Raw genomic sequence first — 10,036 nt, forward strand, 5'->3', positions numbered from 1 at the left:
GCTGAGCAGCTTTCATCTGCAACATGGTGCAACTGAAGGCTTCAGTGGATTCCACGTTTTGTTCCTTCAAGTGCTTTCATTACTGTAATTTTAGCTAATCCCCTGGACCAACAGAAGAGGTCTTCCTAGATAACAAAATAGAGACTCTGAGAGGTTAGGTACTCTGTCCAGGATCACACAGCCTGTGAAGGGCGAACTGGGATTTGAATCCAGGCTGACTCCCAGACCTGTGTGTGCTCTTCCCAAAGCCTACATGGCCCAGTTGTGTTTGGGGTCCTTCCCTCCTCTTTCGGAACCTTTGTTTTCTTTGCCAGCCTCTCAGAAGGATGCTATAATCGGGCTGGTGTCAGCGGGCAGAGTCCTGGGGGAAGGTGGGGAGAGAAGAGGGCCAGCCCGAGTCAGCTTCCCCAGAACCTGGGACAATTCTCTCCCGGGCCTGGTGGGGGCTCAAGGAAATTGCTGCTGAGGACCCCAGGGAGCTGCTGGGAAAAGGGCTTCTTTTGTTTTGCATTACAAGCTTCCTCGGGCGAGGTTATTCACGCGCAAGGTCTCCGGAGTGTTGAGGAGGCTGATGACACCCTGATAGATGGCCTGGTCCCTGCAGACCCAGCGCCAGCTCCGGCTGTGCCCGGTAATTGCGCAGCCTTGCAAGGTTTCAGATGTCTATTAGCTGCTTTAAATTGAGCGCTAATCAGATGATGGCCTTGTTACCAGGATGCTGCCTCAGGTCTCCCTCCCTCCCTCCTTGTCTCCCCGCACCCCCTCCCTCCTCACCCCGTCCCTCCCTCTCCCTCTCTCTTGCTTTCTCTCAGAAGAAATCACCTAATCCAATTCCTTTAGTTTTTCCAGGTGAGGAAACCGACACTCAGAAAGGGGAAGAGACTCTCCCAAACTCCTGAGTACATCCTGAGTGCTTTTTTGTGATGGCACACACACGTGTGCAAATGCACACACATGCACACATCCTCCCACACTCCCATCTCTACGTTTATTAACTGGGTCTCCAAGCTCCTTTACCCCATTCAGAAGCATTCCCTGCCAGAGTTTGAGGCAAAAAACTGGGGACCAGCGTTCCTCTCCTTAGTCTTCTCCCTATAGTGTCCCCACGCCCCAAGGAGTCAGAAAACTTACTTCTCGGGTGGCTCCATCACGGCCCCCGACCCGTGGGCTGATGCACTGTGAGCCTCACCTCCGTCTCTGGCATCAGAGCCCGGCCTGGCTGGTGGAGATGAGCACACTGCAGCCCGTCACGTCCCCCGCACAAGGGCTCAGAGCGCCAAAGACAGTCCCAGAAACAACTGCACTGCCTGGGACGACCTCTCAGCAGGCCACTGCCCAGGACGTGGCATGGAGTGACCTCCATCGGTGCTGCTAGGTGTGCTCCACAGACCATTGGCAGTACCAGCATGGCCTGGAAACCAGCTTGAAATGCAGATCCACGGGCCCCACCCCGGCCCTACTCGGTCACGGCCTCGGTGGGTGTGGCGGTCTGTGCTTCAACAGGCCCTTTGCGTAAGCTTGAGAACAGCGGGTCCAGAACCAGCCCATCCCTGGAGATCCTTCCCAGATGGAGAGTCCTCGGGGTTCACCCTCACACCGGGGTTCAGATGCAGCGCGAACATGTACACCCAGCCATCACCTTCCCTCCCTTCCTCATGCAGAACGGCTCTCTCGCTCTTCAGGTCTTCTGTAGCACTTTAAAACTAATGCTCTTAGAGAACAAAACCCGTTGCCTTGGGTTCTTTCAGCAGGGTCACCCCTGCCAGACTCTGAGCTCCCAGCTCATGTCTGCAGACTCCAGAGCTCTGGTAATGCCTGGCACACAGTAGGTGTGCGACACGTGTGTGTGGTGCACTAAAATCGCACTGGCTCCCCAAGGGCAATGACTGTTCTAGACCCACAGGAAACTCCCTGATTTTACAACCAGCAAGGATCCTTTCACGTTTTATCCCTGGGGCCCCTGAGAGCTGACCTCAAGGTCATCTCTCAGGTCACGCCAGGGGGTCCTGGCTCACCCCCTCCCCTGTACCCTCAGCGCCTGCCTACGCCTGCCTCAGGCCGAGACCACCCTGTGGAGGCACACCAGGCTCAGGCCTAACATGCTAGTCATGCCTGGTGGCAGCTTAGCTCTGCCCCGAGGAAGCCTGCCGTGTGACTGTCTACCTCACTCCTGACCCAGATTGAGAGCTTGTCCAGGGCTCACAAGCCAGCTCTCCGGGTGAGGAGAAGGGCTCCTCCCCTCCGTGAGAAATGGACGAGCAGTTTGAGAAAGTTGGGCCTCTGGTACCCTGGGAAGCCTGCCCACAACAGGCTGGTCTTCTCCAGGCCCCACACAAGCTTCACCTCCTCCAGGAAGTCTTCCTTGGTGCCCTGATGTAGGAGGCAGGAGAGATGGGTTCTCTCATATGTCTCCTTCCTACACCACAGCAAGCTCACATTCTTGGTGATTCAGGACTTTGGAGTCTTCTTCAGTCACATGAGGATTAAGACTCACCTTCCTGAGGACAGCAAGTTGCCCCAGAGAGTCTGGCCAGTTCCACATCCAGAAGCAAACACCATGAAGCTGGCATCCCGCTCCAACCCCCGTGCCACTCCTACATCCCCACCCCTGCCTGCAAGAGCACTTCCCTCTCTGAATTCCCTTTACTCAGGTGGCCTCACCTCATAGCTCCCTCCTGCCTCAGGGCCTTTGCACATGCTCTTCCCCTTGCCAATGACCTTCCTTCCCCCTGAAGCATTTCAAAAACAACACCAGGAACTAGTGGCTGGTAGAGCAAGTGCAGGGCCTTGGCTGGGAGTGGGGTAGGGAAGGAGGACAACTATCCAATGAAATGGCTTGGGAAAATAAAAGACAATAAAAATCAAAGTCCTATCACTAACCTGCTGTGTGATTTTGAGTGATTCCTTTTCCCAATCTGGGCCTGTCAAATAAAAGCCTTGGGTTCTACATTGCTACAGCACTCTCCTCCAATCATGGGGAATAATTTAGTGGTGTGCATGTGTGTGTGTGCACACACACGTGTGTGATTCCTCTAAGCACAGACTGGACCTATTTAACCAGATTCTGCTTCACATTCTTTTCTTCAATCCCCAGAGAGGTGACCTGCTCAGGGAACTGCCTCAAGTCTTCCCTGGGCACCCACTGGGTGTTGGGTCCTCGGCTGAGGTCCGGCTTCCCACAAAAAGTTTGCTTCCCCGATTGGCCAGTGCCTACCCACATTAGCCCAGTGTCCCCACGTCTTGAGGAGGGCTCGCTCCCTGTGTGCCAGGTGCCCCGAAGAACCACTCTTGCTGGAAGGCTTGTGCATTACTGGCAAGCAAATCCAGAGGCTTGGATGGCAGGTAAAAGATCTGTCGGTGTCTCTGGCAGCCCGACTGCAGCAGTGTCTTGTTACCACATCTCTGAGCGGGACTCAGCAGCCCTGGAATGTGACCCAGATGAGCTGTGAGTTTTCGTGTTGACACCTGTCCCAGCCAGAGGGTCCTCGTAGGCTCTCAGGTTGCACAACACCTGGGGCAGGTTGGCTGTTAGCACGAGCTCCTGGTGCCCAGTGGGAGGGAGCTCTCTGTGTCTGCACAGCCGGCTGGGCCTTCCCCTGCCCTCTGCCCACTGCTGAGGTGGAAGGCGGGGTTCTTGGCAGGCCTGTGGGTGGTTGGGACGTGACTCCGTCCCACCCCAGGCCCCTCCCCCTGGCCCGCCCTGGCTGCCAGAGGGTCTGTGGCAGGGATGACACTGACCCAGGTCAGATGCTGTCCCTGCCTCAGCTAAGCCAGGTGAGGCCCTACTGCGTGCCGGGCAGGGTGTTCAGAGCTTTCCCATATCCCCTTTTGTCTCCACCACCTAACGGAGGGAAAGGTGAGGTGGAGTGACTTGCCCTGCGTTGGAATGCCGCTTGTGTCCAAAGTCCAGGGCTCTGCCCTCTGGTTCAGCGTCCAGTCCACAGGGCCATGTGCCTGGACCGAACTCTCCAAGAGCTGAAGGCAGGCGAACATGCCCCCGCTCGGTAACGAAGGGGCAGCCAAGTCTGGAGCAGCCAGTTTCCCGAGCCCCGCTAACTTCGGGGCATCCTGAGGCTGCCAGCCCTGGCTGGGAATACTGTCCCGCCTTCCAGCCCTCGCTGGTCGCTGGTCCAGCTGGGCGGTGACTCAGCAGCCCTCGTCCTCCCTATGTGGGAGGGTGAGCCGCTCTCTCCCGGCTGTCGGTTTGGCTCCGTCGGCCCCTCCGGGTGCCCCGGCAGCCAGCCTCCCGGCAGCGAGGCCTGGGGCTCGGCCAGCCTCCCCACAGCTCTGTCACAGGGTTTGCCCTCATTCTCAGCCCTCTGGCCTCTCCCCTGAGATTGAAGAGCCACTTCTACATTCCTCTGGCCACCTCAACCCTCCCCTGAGCCAGGCTGTGGTGATTTCCTTGGCGTCAGTCCCGGAGCCCCTGTCCTGCCCCTATAAGGAGCTCGTCTCCCAGAGCAAACAGCCTGCTCGCCAGGCCCAAGGCCCCCCCGGCCGTCTAGAGGGAGTCCTGCGGTGTGCAAAGAGAAGGGCTAGGGCCCAACCAGGACCTGAAAGCCAGGGAGGGAAGTGGATCTTGGCTGGACTTTCAAACGGGATGTGTGGCAGGCAAGCTGGATGAGATGGTGCAGGTAGGGCAAAGACCATCTGCTCAAGTCCACGGGGAGCCCCACCCCACGGGCTGTGGCTCGAGCCCCAGGAGGCAGCACGCCGGAGCCCAGGCGCACTGTGAGCTCCAGCAAGGCCTATCGGCTCTCAGATCCTGTCTCCACATCCGTAAAATGGGCACGGCTGCACCAGCCCGCCGGGGCCGTCCCACACAGCATGGACAACCCTTTCGTAAAGGGCCTGACCGGCAGAGGCCCGCTCCAAAGTGCTCAGACGCGGGTATTTCTTTCCATTCCCTGCCTGAGTCCGACAAGATCTGAGCCGTCTTTGGTTACTCTAAGTTCACCTTCATCATCCTGGGACCCTGGGGAGGATCTGTGGGGCATTTTGCAAATGGCCCACCCGCAGCAGTTGTTGGCTGCTGCTGGCCCTCCCAGCAACTCCCAAGGGAGCAGGGCACACGTCACCCACACCCCCTCATACATGCACACTTGACCCAGTGAGGAGCCAACCGGAGGCCAGAAACAGGAAATACCTTGCTGACAATCACTCCACAAGTTAGGACGACCAAAGAAACTAACTGTGTTGAGCACTAAGGATGTGCCAGCAACTGGGGGTGGCACTTAGGGACACTGAGGTGCATAGGACATGGTCCTTGCCAAAAAAGGCTTGTGGGACAGAGGAGGCAGAGAGAGAGAGGGGAGAGGACAAATGACCTCCATCTCAGACAGGTGGAAAACAGGCTGTCCGTGGGGTGTGGACACCTCACCTATGGGATCCTGTTTCGGTGAGATCAGTACAGCTCAGGGGCATCCCAGAGGCTTCATGGAGGATGCGCTCTGGGTTCTGGAGGATGAGCAAGAGTTCGCAAGGTGGAGAATGGAGAGAAAGGGCATGGAGGCCCCAGGCCTGGGCTGACCAGGGGGACAATCTTCCAGAGTGTCCAGGTGCAGCAAGGAGCCTCCAGGCCGTCCACACGTGACATCACAAGTGTTGGAGGTGCCCGTGGGGCATCAAGACACATCCACCGAGAGACAAGTGTGCAACGTCTGACCCAGGCCTCTGCCTTCCAGGAACTGGTTGGGCAAGACAGGACTCACCCCTGGCATATTTAGAGAGCAGTACTCACCAGCAGGGCTCAAACTGGGGGTGTGACCCACGAGATCTGATGTCACTTCACTCTTTAGGTGACTCTGCTCACCCCTCGACAAGCAGACATATGTACACAGTTTTGCACACCATTTCCAGGGGCTCCAGGACACTCCCCCATCAGCCCATCTCCGTCGAGGAACGTCTGACACCGTCCAACTCCTGCATTTTGCAGTTGGGGAAACTGAGACAGAGAAAGAATGTGACTTGTCGGAGATCCACCTGAGTCAGGGAAGAACTGGGCCTAGACTCTGGCTTCTGCCCTAGTGTTCCCGCATAGTCACCGTGCTGCAGCCACCTCCTAAATATGCACGCCAGCCCAGCTGCAGCGCTCAGGGCCCTGCCTCAGGAGGGAGGGGACTGGCACACATTTTCTCTCACTCCAGCGATAGCCTGTTCCCATCCCAGGACTCCTCTCTTAGCAAATCTTCACCTTCTCACTCTCGTCTCCTATGCACAGTCCTGCTGGTTCTCTGCATCCTGGTGCCCCATCTCTGCGGCAGGCCCCACCTTCCTCCCACTTGCCCAAGCCATACATGGGCATTCCCCTCACCCCTGCCCTGCTCCCCTTCCCCGGCCAACCCACCGGCTAGATTCGACTCTTACTCAAATCCAGTCCTTTCTCTTAATTGTCAAGAGTCCAGGCCCCCCTGACTCGTGCTGGGGCAATACCACAGCCAGAAAAATATTTCTAAAGCACAAGAACATGTCACTTTTCTGCTTGAAATCTTGCAGAGGTACTCTATGGCCTTCAGAATTAAATTCCAGTTCTTGGTGTGGTCTACAAAGCCCCCCGTGGCTGGCACCATCTGCCTGCAGCGTCTCCCCCTGCCTCCTGCCCGCTCCTATCTTGGCTCCAGCTGGACAAATGCTCCACACTTGCAACCACCTTTAGACCATTTGTTCCCACTGGTCTCTCGATTCAGAGGAGTCAGATGTGCTTGGACCAACTGAATACCCTTTGACCTCAAGCTTTGCTTGCATACTTGTTTTTTAAATTGAGAAATTTTCTCAAAAGGCCCAATCCACTTTCCCACTTCTGGACTTTTGAAAACCCTTACATACCAGAGAGTCATTGGTAAACCTTATTCCACAGTGGTTTCCTTACGTGGGCTAACTTAACTTTTTTATGTACGGGTATTTCTAGGACCTGAAATTAAAGTCATGAGAAAGGGTCAATAAGAGCATCAACGTCTAGCAGTGTGCACTGGCCCATCTGCTGATGAATAAATAACCTAATCAAGAAGTTCAACCTACAAATTCAACAGGAACAACGGCTGACACTCTAAGTCCCAGACGGTTCCGAGTTGGAAGAATAATATAGCGTAGCTGAGATGTTCTGTCAAATGGGCAGGTGGGAGCCTGGGACCCGTCCCCTGCAGCCGCCCGGCTGTGCTTGACCGCAGACCTCACCGAAACGCAGCGCAAACGAGCCACATTCCAGGCTCTCGTAACTGGATTTTCAGCTTTCTAGAACAGCGCTTCCTGTGTTATGTCTGCAATTTGTAGAATCTGATAAGAGACTCACTTCAAAGTTCAAAAGGAACTTTGTAAATAGTTTCAAAGAGAAGCCCTATTTATGCTGGGGAGGCAATATACGGTGGGCGATGAGAGAGCCTTTAAGTCGATAAGCTGAGGGGCAATCCCAGAGCCATCTCCGTGGACCTTGGCAAATTGCTTAACTTCTCTATGCCCGGTGCCCTTATCTGCACTGTGGGGATTACAGTGTACTTACCTCCTTGGCGGGTAGTAAGTGATATAATGCAAATGAGCATTAGTATGTGTTCAGTAAGAGTACTTGTGGTGGTGGCAGTGGCCCATGAAACCAGCAAGGTGAGCAGAACAGCCATATCAGTATACATTGACAATAATTTTTGGCAGAATGAGACCATCTGAGCTGTGGAAGCGAATGGTACTAGCCAGCAGCTTAGAACTACAGCTCAGGAAAGGAGAACTCGACCGAGCTGACATCTACAGGGGGACAAATGGCAGGTGCACTAACTGAATTACGGCCTGCAGAGCAACCAGGTCCCAATCCATGGAGCCTGTAACTGGGACCATATTTGGCAAAAGGATCTTTGCAGATGTTATTAAATTAAGGACCTGGAGTTGGGGCGATTACCCTAGATTATCAGGGTGGGTCCTAAATGCCATCACGAGCGTCCTTTCAGGAGACGGGCAGAGGGAGATTTGATCCACAGACACAGAGGGGAAGGCGGGGTGGAGACAGGACAGAGAGGTTGGAAGAGGCTGGCCCTGAAGGTTGGAGAGAGGCAGCCACTAACCAAGGACCGCTGGCAGCCACCAGATGCTGGAAGAAGTGAGGAACCGATTCTCCCAGACTCTTGGGTGGGAGTGCAGCCGGCTGATACCTTGATTTTGACCCAGTGAGACTGATTTTGGACTTCTGGCCTCCGGAACCGTGAGAGAATAGATTTCTGTTCTTCTAAGCCACTGTGTTTGTGGTAACTGATTACAGCAGCCCTAGGCGTCTAATACCTGCAGGATCACAGATTGTAGCCCATTTTACTCAGGAGGTGACACAGACTCAGAGAGCAGTGGTGACTTACCCAAAGCCACCCAGTGCATTAGCCTCTCGGCCAGGGCCAGACCCAGGTCTCTAGATCTGCCCCGCTTCCCCCTGGCCGTGTGGGGACCCCTGGGAGGCCTTGCCCCTCGCCCTGGGAGACCCCTGGTTTGCCATAGTGACTTCGTCTTTACTTACCACTGTCCGCAGGCGAGACAAGCTAGTACCAAACGCTGTTCCTGTGGTCACCACTGTCCCCCGCCTGGATGTCCACCTGTCGCCTGTGTCACAGGTTGGGCTCTTTGGGAGCAGACTCTGAGAGGGAGTTTGGGGTGCCAGATGTTTATGAAGGATCGACACCAGTGAAGAACGGGGAGGAAGCTGGAGCGGGTAGAGGGAGATTGAAGCTGAGTCGTGACGCAGGCCTAGCAAAGCCTCAGCCAGTCCGGCAGGGAGTTGTCCTGTGTCCTTCTGGGTTAGGCAGGCCCTTCCACCCCCGTCTCGCTCAGTCACCAGGTGCTGGCTGCCCTGGGGAGGGCATGACCTTGGGCGAGGCGAGTCTCTGCAGTGAGGCAGGCCCGGAGCAGCCGCCAGCTGGAGGCCACCTGCTGACTGTGCTCCCTGCAGCAGGGCAGTAAGGCCTTCCTGGAAAGGGGGCCCGGGCATTGTGGCCCACAGCCCAGAGCCCCCACGTATTCTGCAAACAACGGCTGCCTCTCCAAGGTGCCTGGGTGGCTTGCCAAACACCGGCCCACCCTACAGAGTGGCCAAGACCCTCCACACTCAAAGTGGGATCTGGGGACCGGTAGCCTGGACACAACTTAGGAACTGTTAGCAATGCAGACTCTGTTTGGGGCCCACATTCCACTTGAGAAGCAAGCTGTACCCTAGGGGTTGGATGACTCCAGGGGCCAAATCCAGCCACGGTCTGTTTTGTGTGGCCTTTGAGTGAAGGATGATTTTTGCATCTTTTACAAAGAAGAGTATGTGACAGAAACTGTACGGCCTAAAAAGCCTAAAATCTTTACAATGTGACGTTAGCAGAAAACATTCTCCAATCTCTGCTCTAGAAAGTCCAAGGGGCAGGGGAGGCGCCGTGGTGGCTCTTTCCTGGGAGCCCACCAGTGTCTGCCACCAGCCCTTGACCCCTTCAGCCACCACTTCCTGGCTGGCTTCCTTTTTTGTCTCCCAATTCCTTTCTCTTTCCCCCACTTTCTTCTTCTATTTCCTCTCCTCTCCTGCCTTTTCCCTTCTCTCTCCCTGTGTGTGAGTCTCTCTGTGGCACCTTGTGCATCTCAAGTGCTCTCTTCTCCCATCTCGGAGACCTTCCTCGTGTCTGCATGTCTCTGTCTGTCTCGTCCTGTGTCCCCCCACAACTCTAACTGCAGATCAAGGGCATACTCAGGCCAGTGGGGGGCTCAGCTCAGGCTGCTGTGTGAAGCCATCTTGGACACTGCAGGCAGCCTCCGATCTTTCTGTCCTCAGTCCTGCCACTTCCACACCCACTCCATTAATGCCTACGGCTTCTGGCATTCTCTTCTCAGCCCTGTCTGCTCCACGGCCTCTCCTTGTCCCCAGCTCTTCCTTCTCCACGAGGCCTTCAAACTGCAGCATTTTTTTCCCCAACATCCCTGCCTTTCTTGTGAAATGCAAATTAATTAGCATCTAATTACTCACCAGCCCTTGGCCCTCTCTTGTTAGCTTCCTGTCGAACATCTCTCTCATCAGCTGAGTGCTCAGCCCACCAGG

The 10,036-nt window shown here is 55.6% G+C and overlaps 1 long non-coding RNA gene across 1 annotated transcript; it reads right to left on the bottom strand.

Moving 5' to 3' along the window:
• Nucleotides 1-794: 794 nt before the first annotated feature.
• Nucleotides 795-8,768, bottom strand: LOC139046255 (uncharacterized). Its single transcript, XR_011506093.1, has 3 exons — nt 8,486-8,768; nt 5,741-5,944; nt 795-3,422 (listed from the first exon to the last, which is right to left on the bottom strand). It is a non-coding gene; the product is annotated as an uncharacterized lncRNA (long non-coding RNA).
• Nucleotides 8,769-10,036: the final 1,268 nt, after the last annotated feature.

The sequence above is a fragment of the Equus asinus genome, chromosome 2, assembly GCF_041296235.1.
Source record: "Equus asinus isolate D_3611 breed Donkey chromosome 2, EquAss-T2T_v2, whole genome shotgun sequence".
NCBI lineage: Eukaryota > Metazoa > Chordata > Mammalia > Perissodactyla > Equidae > Equus > Equus asinus.